Source organism: Hypomesus nipponensis, chromosome 17 (assembly GCF_054491055.1).
Source record: "Hypomesus nipponensis isolate SF chromosome 17, ASM5449105v1, whole genome shotgun sequence".
Classification (NCBI taxonomy): Eukaryota; Metazoa; Chordata; class Actinopteri; order Osmeriformes; family Osmeridae; genus Hypomesus; species Hypomesus nipponensis.
The window spans coordinates 13,709,027-13,728,377 of NC_140377.1; the positions used below are offsets into that span (position 1 = coordinate 13,709,027).

General features: G+C 40.6%; 1 protein-coding gene across 2 annotated transcripts in view; it reads right to left on the reverse strand.

The window, feature by feature from the left end:
• The window catches only part of crlf3 (cytokine receptor-like factor 3), a 50,054-nt gene extending 47,219 nt beyond the window's left edge, over nt 1–2,835 (reverse strand). For both annotated transcript variants that reach the window (XM_084676701.1, XM_084676700.1), the window contains exon 1: nt 2,746–2,835. The gene's annotated coding sequence lies outside the window, so the exon portion shown is untranslated. The remainder of the gene's footprint in view (nt 1–2,745) is intronic.
• Between the last annotated feature and the right edge of the window lie 16,516 nt (nt 2,836–19,351).

Consider the following 19,351-nt stretch of genomic DNA (forward strand, 5'->3'; position numbering starts at 1 on the left):
CCACAAACTAAGATGAGGCCAATGCAGATAGGCTTCTTCTTTTCTCCCAGCAAATGTGGCTACATTGGCTACTCGCAATGTTTTTGGGGCTATCTTGTGTTTATTATCAGTGACCTATGCACTTTGTCAAGCTCTCTCCTGGAAGTCGCTTTGGATAAAAGCATCTGCTAAATGAATACATGTAAATGTAATTTTCTCCCTGCACAGCACATGACAAATTGGGACTGTTGTGGCAGGCCGAACCAATAGGCCGAACTTAATTCTGCTCAATATTAATTGTATTACTTTATTACAAAAAAAAACATGGTTTTGAGCTGCTACTGGAAATACAATTAGGCTATGAAAATATGTCAAAAGTGTATTAGATTTTTTTTTTTTTTACATACCTTTAAACCTTCCAAAAATACATAAGATGTATGTTAAAGACCAGCAATTGATTAACTTTATACAAAAGCAATAAATGCTTTTGATGTTTTCCAGTTCAGTTCAGTTTTTCTTACTCAGTGAGAAAAATCCAGTCTGTCTTGGGCTTGAACAAGTGCATTGAAGTCTGGTTTAATGTCTGAGGTAGATATGCAAAGGACAGCTGAGGTGATCATCAGGGTCTGCAGCTTAACTAGCAAACCATCAGCGGCCTGCGCCTACTCTGCATCAGTCAAGTTCTTTTACTTGCGTGTTTCGTCCCGTGGTACCGATTCAAATTGTAATCCTTCAACACAGCGACCTGTTCTCCACAAACTAAGCACACAGCTTTGCCTTTGACTTTTCTAAACAGATACTTAAAAGTCCATGTCTTGTTAAAAACTCTACATTCTGTACCATCAACTTTTAGTTTTTTTACCATAAGCAAACATTTGAGGGCTAACCAACTCAGTGTCTCCTGTCAGTAAGGCTGCGCAAGTGCACATACGTAAATCGCCTGATCACTGTAGTCTTTCAGGACTACAGATTTTCCCAAGGTTTAACCAAACACAGAAAAGCAACTAAAAAGAATACCGATATGAAATATAACCCAACATATTAAAATACTCAGACTTAATCAAACCACCTAAAACACAAAAAATATGACCACGCTTTAAATAACAAAACACCTGTACACAGCTGTCATCTTCACAAGGACAAAAATATTACAGTAAAATGCACTCTATGTCCAGACGAGAGGTGTCTTTCAACTGCTGTCAACTCAATGAGATTTTAAAGTGAGGCATATTTACATTTAGTCATTTAGCAGACACTCTTATCCAGAGCGACTTACAGTAAGTACAGGAACATTCCCCCCGAGGCAAGTAGGGTGTTGTGCCCAAGGACACGTTATTTGGCTCGGCCAGGAATCGAACTGGCGACCTTCAGATTTATATGCCATTTTGTTTTACATGTTTAAATTTAAATACACCATGTGGAAAGGCTAAGAGATGCCCTTTATTGAAAATTGAAAAAAAAAGTTTATGAAAGGGCCATGATGTTTTTCCATGTATCTTTGCCATAAATTTGGACATTTGCTTAAAACATTTGAAAGTAAAGTAACTAGTAGTGAAGTTACTTTTCAAATGCAGTAACTAGTTAAGTAATCTAGTTACGATTTTCAGAAGTAACTAGTAACTTGTAACTAGTTACTTTTTCTGAGTAACTACCCCAACACTGGCTGTAGTTTAGCATAGAGGCATATGACATAGGGCAGGGTAGCTAGCTGTAGTTTAGCATAGAGGCATATGACATTGGGCAAGCTGGCTTTCAGGGTGCACTGACCTAGATTCACAAGGCAACAACAAGCCTCCTGCCAAAGCATTCTTTTAACTGTAAATAGACATTTATTAACATGTGTCTGTGAAAATATATGTAGAGAGTGAGAGAGAGAGTACGAGTGAGAGTGTGTTTGAATGTCCCACTTTTCAGGCCAGACCTATCCTTGTCTCACACACACAAATAACTGTGATTTTAGTAATCCTGGAGCAACCCAAGATTCAACCCAGAGAGGGAGGGCTATCCAGTTCAGAGAGAAGAGCAGAGGGGGTGAGGAGGGATGTCTATTGTTGAGATTGTTGAAACCAATCCATAGTTTTCTGTAAAACAACAGCTCTTTGCAACACTAATGCAATTACAGATTTGATCATTATTTCATAATATGTTAAAATTGTTTATGATATCATTTAAATAGTATGTACGCCAAGTAAATTATATTTAAAGTACTAAAATATATAACGCCAAGTCTATATATTGTCCTGCGTGTGGTATTTCACCTATGAAAAAAACATCTTCAGACCAGTCACATAAAAATTCGGCCACATACAAAAACAGCCTTACTGGCCCAATTGACACTTCAAACCAACCCTAATGTTACGACAAAAACTTAAGCTACGACTGGAGACCACACTGCATCTACTATCATCATTTAAGTGACAAGACCCATAGCTTTGCGCAACATGACATGTCCTGGCTCGCTCTAAACTGTACTTCCGTAATCCACAACATTTTATCAGGTAACCACCCTACATCAATCCTTATTGTTTTAACAACATATTTCTGCCCATTCAGATAGTAATTTGACCACATATATCCTGAGAAATTGTGGATAGTTAATTATTCAATTGCAAAGGTTGGGCCACTTGCTCTGTGTAGTGAGACAATGGCCCACAACTAAAAACATGCGTGACCAAAACGGATTAAGAAAAAAGCAGTTCAGAAAAGCATTAAGAAAGGGGTGGTTGGTTTGTAGTGAAATAATGGAGTACCCAGAAATAATCTTACCTAGTTCAGGGCTCGTTTGCAGTCATATCTCTAACTTCTTACTCATTTCCTGTTGTCTGTCGTATTGAACTTTTGCAAGACCCAAATACGTCATTGCCTCTACGCCGCCATCCAATCGCAAGAAGCCTTTTGAAGGTTGGTGATAGACTGCATGAGCAGCCAATTGAATTATTCTATGCCAAGAGTAGTGAGTCTAGTCTTTATGCGTCCGCCTTCTTTTAAGATAAATATTCTTCCAGTTGCTATTTTTACGCAGATTCCCTGTCTCTTATTTGCCAGATCAAATGATTTCGGGCTATAAGCATCAAGCGATAAGCACATCAAGGATTGCAACCTTATGGCAAGCCGTATTAACATTTAATAAATGCATTTTTGATATCAACAATTCGAATTATTTAAATCTAAAAGCAATTATTTAAATCAAAAATTCAAATTATTGATATCCAAAATGCAATTGACCTTTTTTGTAAGCCACGCCCACTTTCGTTGACCTTTGTTAAGGGCATTGTTTGGTTGACGTGATTACGGAGCATAATACTGGCATGAGTGACTTAGGTCTGGGAGCAGTTTGAACTGTCCGAACATGGATTTGATGAAACAACATTATGATATCGATAGTTTAAACCAAATTAAAATATGGGTCAGAGAATTAGTAGAAGTCTAATTTTGAAATCAAACGGTGAGATTTAGTCAATAATGGCAACCTTGTGTGTTATGGGAACTTATGGGAAGTTTGTGTTTAGACAGGAAGGTTGTTTTTATTTGGTGAAGGAATTTGTTTTGTTTAAGGATTTTATTTTATTTGAAATTGTAACTTTATTATCTGATTTTAAGAACCACGTGCACCACAAATATCCATTGACATGAAATCAATTGATTGCACTTTTTCAGTTGAGTTATTTTGAAGCTGTGTTTTTACAAATGTTTTATTTTGGTTTGAGGAAATGTATGTAAAGAAAAACAATTAGAAAGTTACATAAAATATTGCTTTAAGAGGATCATGAAAGGTAATGAAATGAAACAAGAGAACGTTTTGTGATTGTGAAGATATGATTGGTTTAAACACTTTGATGTTCTGAAAATGGAACTATGCATATACTTCAAGTATATGGGAAAACGTTTAAAATCAAAATAGTAAAATGTTGCGTTTTCAAGAGTTTTGATAAAGGTATTGGATGCAATTTGGTTACAAATGAGAAAGAGAAAATAACTAAAATATACTTTTATTTGGAGATTGATTGTAATTTGATTTAAGTTGTATTGGATGTTTCATGAAGAGCCTGACACAATGTTTGGGATAAACAGCTGTGATAAGGTTGTGATAAGGTTGTATTAGTGCATAAGGACGGTTATTATAACCTTTGTTTGAAATAATTTGGGAAGACTCATTAAGTCTGATAGATTGTGGCTATGATGGTTTGTGCTAATTAGCTTGTTTTGGACTGCAGCCAAAGCAAGTTATGAAGTTCTACCTAGCTGACTTTTATGGAAAATATAGTTGGAAAAATGTTTTGCTAAAAGCTACATTGGGAACATTATGTGGTCTATATTTTCCTTTGAGAAATATACAGATTTAATTCTGGTTGACAATGGTATTTTATCTTATCTTTGATTTTTTTTTAAAAGGTGTGATTTGGATAAACAGAGAATGACATAGGTCTTAAACTTAACAGGTTTTAAAGAAAGAAAAGTTTTTTGGAGTGAAAGAAATTAGACTAACAGTTGATTTTGTTTATAAGGGAACAAAGAAACAGATTTCTAGACATAAGTAATAGGAGTTAAATATCAAATGATGAGGTATTGTCTTGTTATATATGTTTGCTCAACAATGGATAAATAGGGCAATGATCACCTGGAAAGATAAAAATTCTGAAGAACTTGTGTTGGGTCTACTAGAAGTAGTCCAAATTCCTGAAGAGGTGGATCAAAAAGTTAACCGATTTTATACAAAATGCTAACTAGAAAAGAGATATCTTCTGTTCCAGGTGAAGCAGTAAACCAGAGAGTGGATGAGTCAAGGAGGAGATTGGGTATTGATAAAGTTATTAAAAGGAAGAACTGGTCCAACCCAGGTGGGAGGAACCGTAACAGGTACTACTCACCACACCAACTGCAGTCAAAATAGCAGAGAGGACACTTAGGAGATGCTTGTCACATTGTAAGAAGTAAGGGACATTGATACAGGGACAGATTAGTTACTCACCACAGTCTTGAGGCACAAGTCTGACTACAAAGGGGAGTCTTTCTTTAAATTGAAAGGCACGTCTCAAACTCAGTGAAGAAATCAACGGCCAACAGAGACATAGGGTGTAGACTAAATAGGCTAAAAAGATAGGAGACAGTAAGCAGGGAAAGGTAGAAAAGATGGATGACCTATTTCCTCGTCCATAGTATTGTGACATCCGTGTTACCATATTTAGCTTACTGTTTCTACTATTTATAATAGTCTTCCCTATACTATGGTTTGAAAAGGTGATTGCTCCTGTATGATGACCCTAGAGGAAGCAATAGGACAGATAAAGACAACACTGCTGAGACGAGCAGAACAAACTAGTATTAAGAATTGGATTTACTGACAGAAAATTAGTGGTTGGAATGGATAATGTTTACTGCTCGCAAAAAAAGGGCAGTCCAACTGTCTTGCATGCGCCAAGCTAGACCTCAACTAGGCACAGTGCTATTCCAGCTGAGTGATTAAACAGATTACACAGGTTTATAATGTGTGCTTCAACATTATAACAATAGTTTTATGTTACTGAACAATACAAGAGCATCTCATTGCTGTTCCCTATGGTTAAAAGATGCAATGTTTTAACCTCAGTGACTATCTACAAGGAAAGATATTGATTATGAAGAATTTGTTTGTTCAACTAGAAGTTCATACTGATAACATTGATTTAATTTTTCTGGGAATGCTAAAGCAGATGTGGCAACAAAAGAGAACATTACACAGGTTTATAATGTGTGCTTCAACATTATAACAATAGTTTTATGTTACTGAACAATACAAGAGCATCTCATTGCTGTTCCCTATGGTTAAAAGATGCAATGTTTTAACCTCAGTGACTATCTACAAGGAAAGATATTGATTATGAAGAATTTGTTTGTTCAACTAGAAGTTCATACTGATAACATTGATTTAATTTTTCTGGGAATGCTAAAGCAGATGTGGCAACAAAAGAGGCAGCCATACAGGTTGTCTTAACATTAGGAAAGGTATAATGTGGATGAAAGATATGGGAGACGTGTCACAAAAATTATTGGCTATGTAAATTCACAGGAGGAACTTGTGTTACTAAAAAATCTATTTCGTTATGCTATAATATTGAGCCATGAGATAAATCATGTCTCAACAGGAGGGAGTGATAACAAAAGTATTCATAGCTCATGGATTTGCAAACTATTCAAGAAAAACCGTAAGAAAAAAACTTTTTTAGCATACCCAATTTGAGAGAGAACAAGATATGCATGAACTTTATTGAGCTAACAAAATGTTGTAAAGATTTAGGAATGGATCAACGGCAAGTCAGTTGCTTTCAACTGACCTCTGTGAGAATGTAATTTTAATTACTGTGTACTCTACTTCTTCTGAAATTTGCAGACGGGAGAGAGATGCTGTCTCAATCTAGTGAGAAGTCCCTGACCTAAGGAGACTGGATTGTGATGACGGATTTGACACGTTAAGTCCTGGAACATTACCCAAGGTGAACGGGTAATTCCTGGCTAGTTTCAGAGAGGATGGCATGGTACACGTGAGTCAAGCGTGCATTTTGTTTGACGTCAAATTAAGGAAAACTCTGTGCTGTGCCTATAGTACAGTGCGTTGAGGTTGCCGTTGTAACTAGACAACATTTTCTATGAGAGGATTACACAATCACCATGGACACAATCATGGCATCAGTTTCAGCAAATTGGACTTTGATAATAATGAGAATTGTCTTGGGAATGACTTTCCGTTTTGTATGTTGAAATACGTGTGGACTTGTAGTCGAAAAAATAGTCTAAGTTTTTAACCGATATCAAAAAGTAGAACAGCACGGAAACGGCAGCAAAGTTTGATGCAAAGTGTTTATTCGAATCTAACACAAAGGATTGATTCCAACAAACGCGAGTAGACCCCGGAGTCTGACTGAAACTTTTCTCCGGACATTTGCTTGTATATTTTCCTCCATTATTTTATGCTATTTTATCATTGGTACATTATATGTGGTCACAGATTCATGTATGCATTTTCACACTCGGTTGGTCCATTGTCACAGAATTTGCATAGCCTGGACCTTCCCTAACTTTCTCCCATCCAGTGCCCACGTGGGGCTTTGCAGCCCAGCTGCACGGTCATACAGAGGACATAAATCTGTCCCCTGATGTCTGGCGCTTGTAGTTCTCAATATCTGGGCCTTGTAGTCTTTCATGGGAGAGGCCTACACACACACTTCTCTCTGTTGCTCTCAAACTCTATCTATCTGGTCTTCCACATTTGGCCTCTATGTCTTCTATGTTTTAGTGGTAATACTAATCAGTCAACAGCTTTGCATCTGGTTTTCAATAATATAGCATATAAAAGTAAAAAGGTGATTAAGAGGTTCATTTTCAATCTTATAATCTATAATCATTTCAACTTCATAATTACAGCAGTGTGATGTTTTTTCCACTACATTTCCCCCTGTGGGACTGACAAAGTCCCAACACAACCCATATTGGAAACACTACTGTAATTATGCAATAGAAGCAGAACTGGAAGAATATAACTGTTGATAGAATACAAAACTTTCAATAACACCTTAGGCTACTAATTCATACACTTCCCAAGTATGCATTGTAAAAGTAGAACCATCACAAATACAGAACAGGGTATTGTTAATTTCCATCTTATATATAAATGTCATCATGTGCAAAGCTCAACCTTGGTGGGTTGGTGGTCTGTCCTTCTTTCCTACACTCGCTTAAGCTTCCAGCTTATTGCTGTCAGGGCTGGCTGCAAGGAGGACCCAAAAGCGGAGTACGGAACTGAAAGTTTATTAAAGAATAACCGAAATCTCACAAGCAAAGCTCTGGAACAAAAATAGAAAACAAGCCGCAGAAGGCAACTCAAAAGGGATGATCCGAAAAACGTAGTCAGGGAAGGCAGGGTCTGAGATCGGGAAGGCAATCCGGTATGTCCAGGAAAGGGTAAGGCAGCGGTTCGACGTGGCTGGAACAAAGGGCGTATCACATGAAAAGCAACTGGTGTCAAACATAACAAAACTATTCGGCAAAGAAGGAGGGAAAACAGAGGGTATTTATAAGGGGTGTAATCAATGCAAACAGGGAACAGGTGGTGAGAAGGAAAATAGAAATAACGTTGCAATGACATGCAGTGACCACTAGGTCACCCCTCAACCCCTGACAATTGCACATATAGCGGGGGAGTGAAAGTTTAAGGGTATGGGGAAATAGAAACTCCCCGTAACCTTGATGACACACATAGCGCGAGCCATCAGGGTAAACTATGCTTATTATGCGACATGAGTATCTGTTCCAGCCTTTTCCTAAGTATGTGTGACAAACTAAGTCATTGCTAGTCGTCATACTGTACCTTCCTGCTCATTTACCATCCACACCAAGTAGCTCTGCACTGAGGTCCTATTACTCATATCAAATTAGTCTGTTTCATTAGCATAAGTGTTTGTTACGGTTCATCATGACAGCTAATATCTCTCACACGAGGTCTGTTGGTCCTATGATGGGCTTGTGAGCAACAGAGTCATGGGTAACACTTTACAATAAGGGTGCATGAATTATCATTCATTCATGCATTAACTAATGCATGAATCATCATCAGTTAATACATAACTCAGAAAGTACTTAATGATGCACTGATCATGAACACATCATTTGGTAATAGGGAGTCACATATGTTTTACTATTAATTAAATCTGGAATCATGTATCAATTCCTATTGACATTAACACATTAACTGATAGGTGAGTTAACTACTTTAGTTAATCGTGCAAACTATGACTGTTAGTTAACTGTGTGAACCAAAACCCTGAGTTAACAGGGTAATTCATGTGTTAATTTCTACAATGGCGGTATCCATGGATTGAGACGGTAATTAATCATTTGTTAATAGTAATGTGCCTCCTCAAGTAAAGTCACAACATGAGTTACATTCACTAATCATTAACTAATTATTCACTCGACAAATACTTACTGTCTTTTCAGAGAGAAAACTTTTAAATAAACTCTATTATGAGATGGAATCCTGCATTACAGTCAAAATCACTTTTTGACGAATGGATGACTACCATGCCGTTTGCAAAACGTTTTATTTCATTCCAACACACATGCAAGGCCACCTTTCTAAGAAGAAGTCCACTCGAAGTATCGATCAGATCTTCCAAATGCCTGGCTGCCACAAATCCTTGATTCTGGACCGATTCATGACGGTGAACTCTTATGTTAACTTTCCACCAGTGACGATTTCTTTAAGACTGAAAAGGAAGCTAAATGTGTTAGAACACGTTAATCTCGAAGACGAATTTATTCAGTTGCGTATAGTAGCAGGTCGACTAACTAATTTCCTTCTCATACATTCCCGTTGCGTCACAGTGCTTTCCCCTGTTGAAGCCCAGCTTCAATGGACATCATGAAGCTTCTCTGAAGAAATGTTTCAGTGTTTCAAAACTATACGTTCATTGGATAAATGCTGCGATTATGTCCCGCCATGGACGCTCAGCGTCTCTGGAGGTGAATAGAGGAGTGGGCTGGCCTGGACGCTGGGCTTCTGCGTGATGATTGGAGGGTGTGTCGAAAGACTGCGTCTCCTTTTGATTGACAGCTATTTTGTACTATAAAAAGTCGCCGAACCTACGAAGGGTTAAATTCAGTCCCATCGCGGATTTAAACTGTAGTACAGACAAACTGCTGCAAACTATTTCTGTTTTTTTGCTTGGCGAAATTGCTAGCCACATTCATTTTAGTATATACTGTTTTTGATCATTTCGATAATCACCTCAGCGTCTCTAAATAGATAGGTTTAGAGCCTGTCAACTGGCTGACTAGCTAGTCTAGGTCTAACTATAATGGGTAAAAAAGCATTGTTAAGTTTGTATGTGAGTGAGGTCAGTCAGCTCCACGTAGTTTGCCTTTACCATTCAAATGCTTAATTATTCTCTGTTAGCTTTCACCCTTTTCAAGTTGATGTATAATGCTGAGCTTAGGGGATAGTGGAAAGTTAACATTCAAAAATAGAAGTTTACCGTCATGAATCGGTCCAGAATCCAGGATCTGTTGCAGCCAGGCATTTTCTACGGAAGATCTGGTCGATATTTCGAGGAGACTTCTTAGAAAGGTGGCCTTGCGTGTGTTGTTCCAGTGAAATAAAACGTTTTGCAAACGGCATGGTAGTCATCAATTCGTCAAAGTTATTTTGACTGTAATGCAGGATTCCAACTCATAATAGAGTTTATTTAAAAGATTTCTCTCTGAAAAAACAGTAAGTAAGCCTATTTGTCAAGTGAATAATTAGTTAATTATTAGTGAATGTAACTCATGTTGTGACTTTACTTGAGGAGGCACATTACTATTAACAAATGATTAATTAGCGTCTCAATCCATTGTAGAAATTAACACATGAATTACCCTGTTAACTCAGGGTTTTGGTTCACACAGTTAACTAACAGTCATAGTTTGCACGATTAACTAAAGTAGTTAACTCACCTATCAGTTAATGTGTTAATGTCAATAGGAATTGATACATGATTCCAGATTTAATTAATAGTAAATCATATGTGACTCCCTATTACCAAATGATGTGTTCATGATCAATGCATCATTAAGTACTTTCTGAGTTATGTATTAACTGATGATGATTCATGCATTAGTTAATGCATTAATGAATGATAATTCATGCACCCTTATTGTAAAGTGTTACCGAGTCATGTATCGTTACTGTACCCTGCAGAAGTAAGCTGCAGTTAACAATAACACCTATACCTATCTCAGATAACCTTGCATCCTCGTGCTGAGGGCCTAAACTTTAAGGGCATCTCTGAACTATATACACGACAAACAAAACAAACAATGACATTAATACAAAAATGCTGCAATGACAACAAAACAATATGGTGACAACAAAACAGGGGAACAAGAACATGAAGATGACATATACTTGAATTTGAATGAATTGTGACAGTGGGGCAGCGCTCCATGCAACACATAATAACGGTGCGTGACTGTGAAACATTGTGACTAATACTGGATGATGAAGATGAATGTCTGATGATGTCCACGGAAAAGGGGAATGTGTGGTGAGATTCTGAGGAAGGGGATGTGTGATGAGATTCTGGGGAAGGGGATGTGTGATGAGGTTCTGGGGAAGGGGCTGGTTCTCCAAGGAGGGGCGTCCACGAGAGGGCAGTGTATGCAATTGGGGAACAGAATTGTCCAGGGTGGGACAGACCAAGTGGTTGGATGACATCCTCCACAGCCAAGGCTTCTCTTTAGGAATACAATCACTCGTACTCATAAGCTTGTGTTGGTGGAACCATGGGGTGCACGGGTTGATATTCACCCCACCTCCACCCTAGAATTGCATGTCCTCTCAATGCAGTATTGAAACGTTGCAACATATTTTTTGGACCCTCGTCACTGGAGGCCCTTAAACTTAGCCAGTGACACTTTTCCAATCCGCTGTGTGGTCTCGGCGGTTCAGGGTCTGGTGAGCAACTTGTCGTATCTTCATCCGTGTCTCCATCTGGGATTCTCCTCCCATTGGATCCTCTGCTTCAACTTCCATGGTCTGGACTCCTGAAGGTGGTGGTTGGTCATTGGATCATAGCTTGGTGGTTCCTGAGTCATCAAGCCGCTGGATTCGGTGTGATGGTCCTGGTGAACTGAATGATGGTGGCCACAACGGGCTTGGACCAGTAGGGCTGGTGGAGATGGGTCTCTGCTGGCGGTCTGGGTTGTTGGTCATTCAGCCGTAGGCCCAATCTCCAGGTGTAACCGTCTGCAGATTCTCTGGAATTTCCGGTTCCTTTTCCTTTGTGGCACCTTTTGCCTGTTGAAACACTACCTCCCTCACCAATTCCAAATAAGGAACTGGAAAAAGTCTTCCAGTAGCATCTCATGCAGTGTTAGAAATGTCAGGTGGTTAGTGCTCAGTGTGGTTAGTACTCAGGTGGTTAGTACTCAGGTGGTTATTACTCGGGCGGTTGGTATTCAGGCGGTTGGTACTCGGGCGCATTACCATTAGTGCCGGCGGTAAGGTTTGTAGGCTTACCCAGTTTACCTTACCATCAGCCATGATCTTTGTTACCTTGATCCTCAAGGTACCGTTGGCTCTCTCGACTGTCCCTTGTGACTGTGGATGATACACACAGCCAGACCTTTGCCTGATTGTTAACAGTTTGAATGCCAAATTAGATGTTTCGCCCACAACTTGCGGTCCATTGCGATCTCAAATCTTGGAAGAACCTCTATAAAGAAAATGTTGCTACTGATCGGGAATCTAGATCTGCATTTTATTGGAAAGTGCACATTAATCACAATTAAGTAAAAGTGCCGGTTTTAGCCAGCCTGCTAATTTCCAATATGCAGTCCCTGGGCAAGTTATTAAAAACAGTTACAATACTGACAATCATTGTGAAAAATGAACATACGGAGGGCAACATAGGACAAGCAAGACATAGCATACAGATAGAGCAACATAGAACAATTAGCAACAAGACAAAATCCATAAAAGCAACAAAGCGTTTCCACACCTTACAAGCCACAAACAACATGGAAAGCGACAATACACAGCTAGGGATTATGTTTTCAAATCTGGTTGCCTTTTAGCCATGTCTTCATGTTTTTGGTAAAAGTGTGATAGGTGGTGCAGTTATGTGTGTCTGATGGCAGTGTATTCCAGACATTTGAATCTCTCACAGAGAAAGCGGATTTACCAAAAGTGCTTTTCCTAAAGGGAACTATCGCCTCTCATGGCAGACAGGTTTTTTGTTTAACAAAAGGCAGGAGGTAGTTGGCACTGCCTCTCTACCCATCTACTGGAGCGACAGATCACTTAGTACCAAAATGTATCTCAGTCTTCCTATAGGCTTGTTGCATCTTGTGATTCTCAAATGGGGATACGCTGCGGTACTGTAAGGGGTAAGTGAGATTTCATATAAACAAGTTTATTGAAAAATAGATACAAAATCTTCCATGATGACTAAAATGTTATTACAATTTTTGACAAGAAGACTAGCTAGCTAGCCACGTCATTGTCCGCAAATCAAGATTTTTACGAAAAAGTAATTGGCATGTTGTGCAGCAGCCTGTCTGAAGTAGATTGACTAGCGCAGTGAATAGTGAATGGGATGTGAGATAAGCGTATGTGACACTGACACCGTAAATTCAGAAAAAGTTTAAATAAATGTTGAAGTCACTCATTGTTGTAATTACATGTTAGCTTGTTAAAGTCTTTCAAAATTGTAAATGGAGGCTTTGTGTCCCTGTTGTTATGGGTACTTATTTCAGACTCTTAACAGGCTCATACTAATGTAGCCAGCACAATAATTTGGAACGATGAACAGTTTCTCTGGAGCTACTTAGTAGGTGTCCACCACCCCTGCAGCCAATCAGAATTGAGTATTCACACTGACCATGATATACATGTGTATATATATATATTATTTATATATACCTTTTATCTAACCTGTTTGGGGCCAGTATAGGGGGTACATTATTGAAAAAAGATTGAGAAGCACTGGTCTATAAGATGCCTAAATGGTCCATCTGGTGTTGGACTGTGTGAAATGGGAGCAGAAACTGAACTGAGAAACATTATAATGTGCAAAGTACACTATCAACTGTGGCTTCTAAATATGGTGTCCCCCATACGACCTAAAAGGTGACATATAATTATCCCCCTGGCGCAATGGTGACCACTATGCGCATTCCTAAAAGCAAAGCACAGCGACGTACTTGGTAAAACAAAATGGCCATGACTACTCCTCCATAGACCTTTGTTGGGTCCGTCTTGGGTGTGTTGTATTGCCCCATTTTCAACCACATATCTTTGTCCTGAGGACTAACTCGGTCTTGCGCTAGCACAAGGGAAGATTAAGTGGTGAGTGGGGCTGGATCATCCGCTACCTGCATAGGTCCCATCATTGCCCCAGTCCCCACTGCCGCTTGCCTGGCTGCCTCTTCTGCCATGTTCTTACCTCTGGCGATGAGCGAGACAGTCTGTTGGTGGGCTGGGCATTTAATAACGGCCAGGGCTGTTGGAACGCACATGGCCTCTAACAGCTGCAAAATGGACTGTCCATGGCTGATCACAGTGCCATCGGCTCTGCGAAAGCCTCTTTGCTTCCATATGTTACCATACCCATGACAGACGCCGTATGCACATGCAGAGTCAGTGTAAACAATAAGACTTTGCCAACTGACATGCTGCTGTAAGTGCCTTTATTTCAGCCAATTGGACAGAACTTGGTTGGTCAACCTTTACAGATTGGATGATCTCAAATGTGGTAACATCTTTAAACTGTACAACACTATAGCCAGCGTGGCTACCCACAGTATCTCTATAGCAAGATCCATCCACAAACAGAGTGAGCTCTGCTGTAAAGGGTTCATTGTACAGGTCTTGTCGTGCACGCATAAAGATGTTGGTTTCATGAACACAGTGTGTGGTGTCCCATCTACTGGTAACACCATTTTAGTTGCTGGGTTGACTGTGTCGCACCTTTGTATGGTGAGTTCTGGGGCTGACAGTATGACCTCGTAATCAGGTCTTCCGGCCTGTGTTAAGACAAAATGTGGGATTGTGAGTAAGGTGTATAGTTGATGGTATGTGTATGTACAAAAGTTACTGGGTGTCCCATCGTCATTGATGATGCTTGTTTTGAACAAAAGCAGCGGCTGCCAGTCCCTGATTGCAGGGTGGCAGTCCTGCCTCTATCTAGTTGTGTACTCTAATAGGTTAAGGTTGTTTCCCCATGGGCGTGTCCTGTAACAATACAGCAGTAGCATATCCAGATCGCAACATATAGATGAAATGGTTTTGAGTAAACGGGACTGGCAAGGGCGGAGGCGGATTGCATGTCACTTTTAAGAGCTAAAAAAGCTCCCTCTGTCTCTTCGGTCCACTGCAATGTAGCAGCATTACTTGTCTGCTCTGCAGCCCTAGTAAGGGCTCGGAAAGGTGCTGATTTGAGGGCATAATCACAAATCCATGGTCTACTGTATACCGCCACTCCCAACAAGGTAAGCATTTACCCTACCGTCTGAGGTTTCGGTGCCTTGGCTATGGCTTCTATCTGTAACACGGCTATCTGTCTCCTATCCCCACTGAGCAGCTTTCCCAGATAATCTACTGTCGTCTGACAAAACTGTAACTTACTCTACTTACTTTATGTGGTCTACTGGACAACGGTACTGGTAACCGGCAGATTCTGCAGGTCCTGGACAACATTGATCAAACTCAGCTGGGCTGTCCAGGAATCCCTGGGGTAACAGGGATTAAGTACTGTGTCTTCCTTCAAAAGTGAAAGCAAACAGGCATCGTGAGTCTGGATGTACTGAAACATAAGAATGCAGTGCACAGGTCAACAACTGTTTATCATTTTGTGCCTGGCAGAATGTTGGAAAGTAATATGTGTGGATCAAAAACAATCGCCTCTGGAAAGTCTCCAATGGAGTCAATAGCCTGTAGATCATGTACCAATTGATAATCATTAGTGTGGCTTCTTTATTGGAAAGATGGGTGTATTACAGGAGCTTTTTGTTTCTATTGGTGCTTCTGCAGTCACTAGACCCTAAGTGAGTCTAATCCCGTCTATAGCGTGGTGTCCGAGTGGGTAAGGTCTCTGGTAGGGAACCATAACGCTGGGGATACCTGTCCTAACAAATATTGACAACAAAAGGTTGACATTACATTATATTTTTACATTTACATAGTTCTGTTGGTGTTTTTATATTCACTACCACTGTCTCAGCTGTCCCTACGTCGTAACTTTCCTATAATTCTAAGAACGTGTGTCAGGGGATATATGTCTGGAGTAGTGTTCTTGGTTTCCCTACTAATACTTGGACCCATGGCTCCCACTCTTCCCATGATTGGGTCAGTGAAGATTCTTGTGTAACCAGTACGCTGGTGGTTATACCTGGCTGTGGGGGTCTGTTACAATCATTAGTGGACTTACGACATGTTGTAGTTCTTTTTTCAACCTTTCACTGTCATTATCTGGTCTGCTGAGGGATTTTCATGGAACTCCACTCACAGGCCGCTTTTGGGTACACAAAATATTGGCTTTTAATATGCAGAGAATGTCTCTTCCTAATAGATTGATGGGTGTGTGTGCTGAGTAGGGGCTCTGCAATGGTTTTTCCTTCAATTTGCATTGTGCTTAGTAAAGCCTACAGTTCAGATGGATAAACTTTAGAGGGGGAGATTTTTTCTCTTCTTTTGTTTGGTAGTGAGATTATTGGTGACATCTTTTCCCCCTCGGGCTTGGCACCTCTATTGCCAGTCTGCAGCTGGCGCCGCATATTGATTTGTTGGTTTCACATATGGATTTGTTGGACAGTCCCTTTTGAGATGTCCTGGTTGTCCACATCCCCAGCATTCCTTCCCCTGCTGACTGTAGGTAGGGTTGGGGTTGGACTGCAATTGTCCGTCCCGCGGTGGGGGTGGGGCTTGTCCTCCTCCCCCACGGGGCCTCCCTCCACGTTGCATAGGTCCACCTCTTTCCTTCCAGGATTGGTAGTTGTCTGAGGGACCACCATGCAGTTGGATTGATGGCGGTATGGGACCTGGGGGGTTGACTGGTGCTGTCTGCATTGGTCTTGGTGGAGTAGGAGGTTGGGGTGGTGGCTGGTACATCACTGGGACCTGGGGTGTCGGGTTCTCGGGAACCTGGGTCTCCGCTTCCTGTTTTTGTTCTGTGTCATTTCTCCACCTGCGTTGCTCCCCTGTCTGCCGCCATCTCTCACCCAGTGCTGCTGCGGTATGACTTAAGTGCACGGCCCCTCTGCTGCTGAGCTGTTGCCATGCGCTGTGGGGGTCCTCGTTTGGTCTGACTTCAGGTGTTGGCCTGGGTGGGGACATCTCGTCACAGTGGTTTGGTAATTTTGTCGTCAGGTCATTTATTTCATACTGCATCCTTTGCAATGACTCCTCCCAGTCTTGGCATTTTTTATTTATATTGTCCCACTCTTCCAGCGATCGCTCTCTGCTTTTTGTTTGGGGCGTTAATGAGTGATCTGTTGATTGTTGCATTGGGGGTGCTGCATTAGTTTCTTTAGAATAAGAATCAGATTAGTTTTTTTTTGTATTTTTTTTTTCAGACAAAGAATTTGCTTTGGCAGGAAAGTGCCTACATTAAACATATAGGAATCTTAAAATTTAAATATGAGGTCTAAACTATACTAAGGGTATGAATTTACTAGCATTTACTGTATAAATATGGGGTGGCTCCAATGGTCATACTGGTGGGGCTCTGTCCCTATACTTCCTTTATTCCTGTCTCTGTAGGATTGGTTATTTAATCTTGGTCATTTAGTCTTAATCTCTTATTGCTCTGGTTTTAAAATGTATGGGGCTTTATGTTGACCTCCACCTCCTCACAGCACGCTAAATCAAAGGATCCTCCTTTCGGCCAAACTGAATTGCTTTTCTTCACGTTGAATTAACTTTTTGTCGTCTGGGTGGCGTTTTTTATTTATTTATTTGTATTACCTCCACTGGAGCCGTCACCTGGCTGTCCAATGCCTTCCCACTGTTTTTCCATGAATGATCCCCGTATAAATGTGTTTTCTGCTGACCAAGGACCTGGAAAGATCTGGTTGGTCGTCGGTTTTCCCAGATTTTCTTAATTTCTACCAAATGGCTTATTAGTCGCCTTATTAGTTAATCTTTCTGAAGCTCGGTTGGGGTACACCAGCTTCTCTGATATATTGTTTCTCTGAGGTTAGGTTTTATAATCCTCGCTTAACCTACTGGGAACAACGGTAATACTGAGGGATCTCACCACTAACAGAGTAAGGAGATACAAATATATTATTTTATTTTTTTATCCTCTGCTGCCCGTGCAGAAAGCAAACAGCGCCAGTCCCTATCGGCCACGTCTACCATGGTTAAGTGGAGAGTGGTGTTCCAGGGGAGGTACGCTAGCTTGCCTGCCGCCCAGTCCAGCAAATAAATCGAAATCTGTTGTCTTTCCCTACTCTACCGTCTTCCTTAACTCTATCTACGAGAGAGAGGTGAGTGTGTTTGTGTTCGGGAGGAGTAGGGAGAAAGTATGGGGGTTATGTGTGTGTGTGTCTGTGTGTGTGTGTGTGTGTGTGGGTGAGAAAGGGAGAGGGAGAGGTAGAGAGAGAGAGAGAGGGGGGCGAGAGAGAGAGTTAAGAGTTTAGATATAGTCTAGATAGGATAGAGTTTAGATAGTTTGAGAGTTCTGATAGAGAGAGAGGGAGAGAGAGAGGGGGGGGGGGCGAGAGAGAGAGTTGAGAGAGTGGGGGCAAAATGGGAGTATAGCAACTCCAGTTTTGAGTCATCAGCTGAGCGAAGCTTTGCTCTGAGTGAGCGGGAGAGAGTGAGGGGTCTCAGAGCTCAGATACACAAGTTGGCAAAGAGAAAACGCTCATACGACCTCCCCACACAAGCTCTCTCTGCTCCCAGTCCAAGTTTTGTTCAATCACCCACCCAAAGGCTTTAGACTTGTATAGCATATGCCTCACAACTTAGGACCCAAGAAACATTGGAATTGTGCTTTCCGTAAGCTCACACAAACTATTCCCTGTCTTTATCTTTAGCTTTGTGTTTTTCTGTCTGGGGCAGAGAAAGCCTGGCTTTTTACAGATCTTTCAGACTTCTCTCCCTAACAGCCCGACTCTGTCTCCTGAGTGCAATGGTTAGCGGTCTGCTCTTTTTCAAGCCGAACGGACTCGACTCCAGAGATTTACAGGCGTTTCTCTCTAAAGTACACTTCTTCGGGTTAAGGGAACAACTATTTCTATTTACGGGGCGGCTTGTGATTAAAACTAATTATTTATGTATTTATATTTAGCTATACAGTAATATATATATATATATACATTTATAATTTTTCTAATAACTACTTTGATCTAAAATCTACTCAATCGAAGCCGCAAGCGAACTTTACATGCAAGATCATATGCTCTGAGCCCAAGCCTAATAGACTTTAACGAAAATATAAGCAAGAATCAATATTCTTCGGGTCCAAGCCCTGACGACATTTACATTACATTTACATTTAGTCATTTAGCAGACGCTCTTATCCAGAGCGACTTACAGTAAGTCCAGGGACATTCCCCCTGAGGCAAGTAGGGTGAAGTGCCTTGCCCAAGGACACAACGTCATGTGGCACAGCCGGGAATCGAACTGACGACCTTCTGATTAGGATCGGCTACCTAAACTCCAATCTCACCATCCAATCAGGATACTAACTGTCCAATGTGGATTGGATTTAGGCCAATCACGTCTTTGAGTGAGAATGGATACAGCCAATCACAGCGCTTCTTTCCATTGTGAGTCCGTTGGAAAACTTTCTGTCAGAAGAAAAGTCCGTTGGTTGTCACTACTACACATACTGTTTACTGTCAGTACAAACGT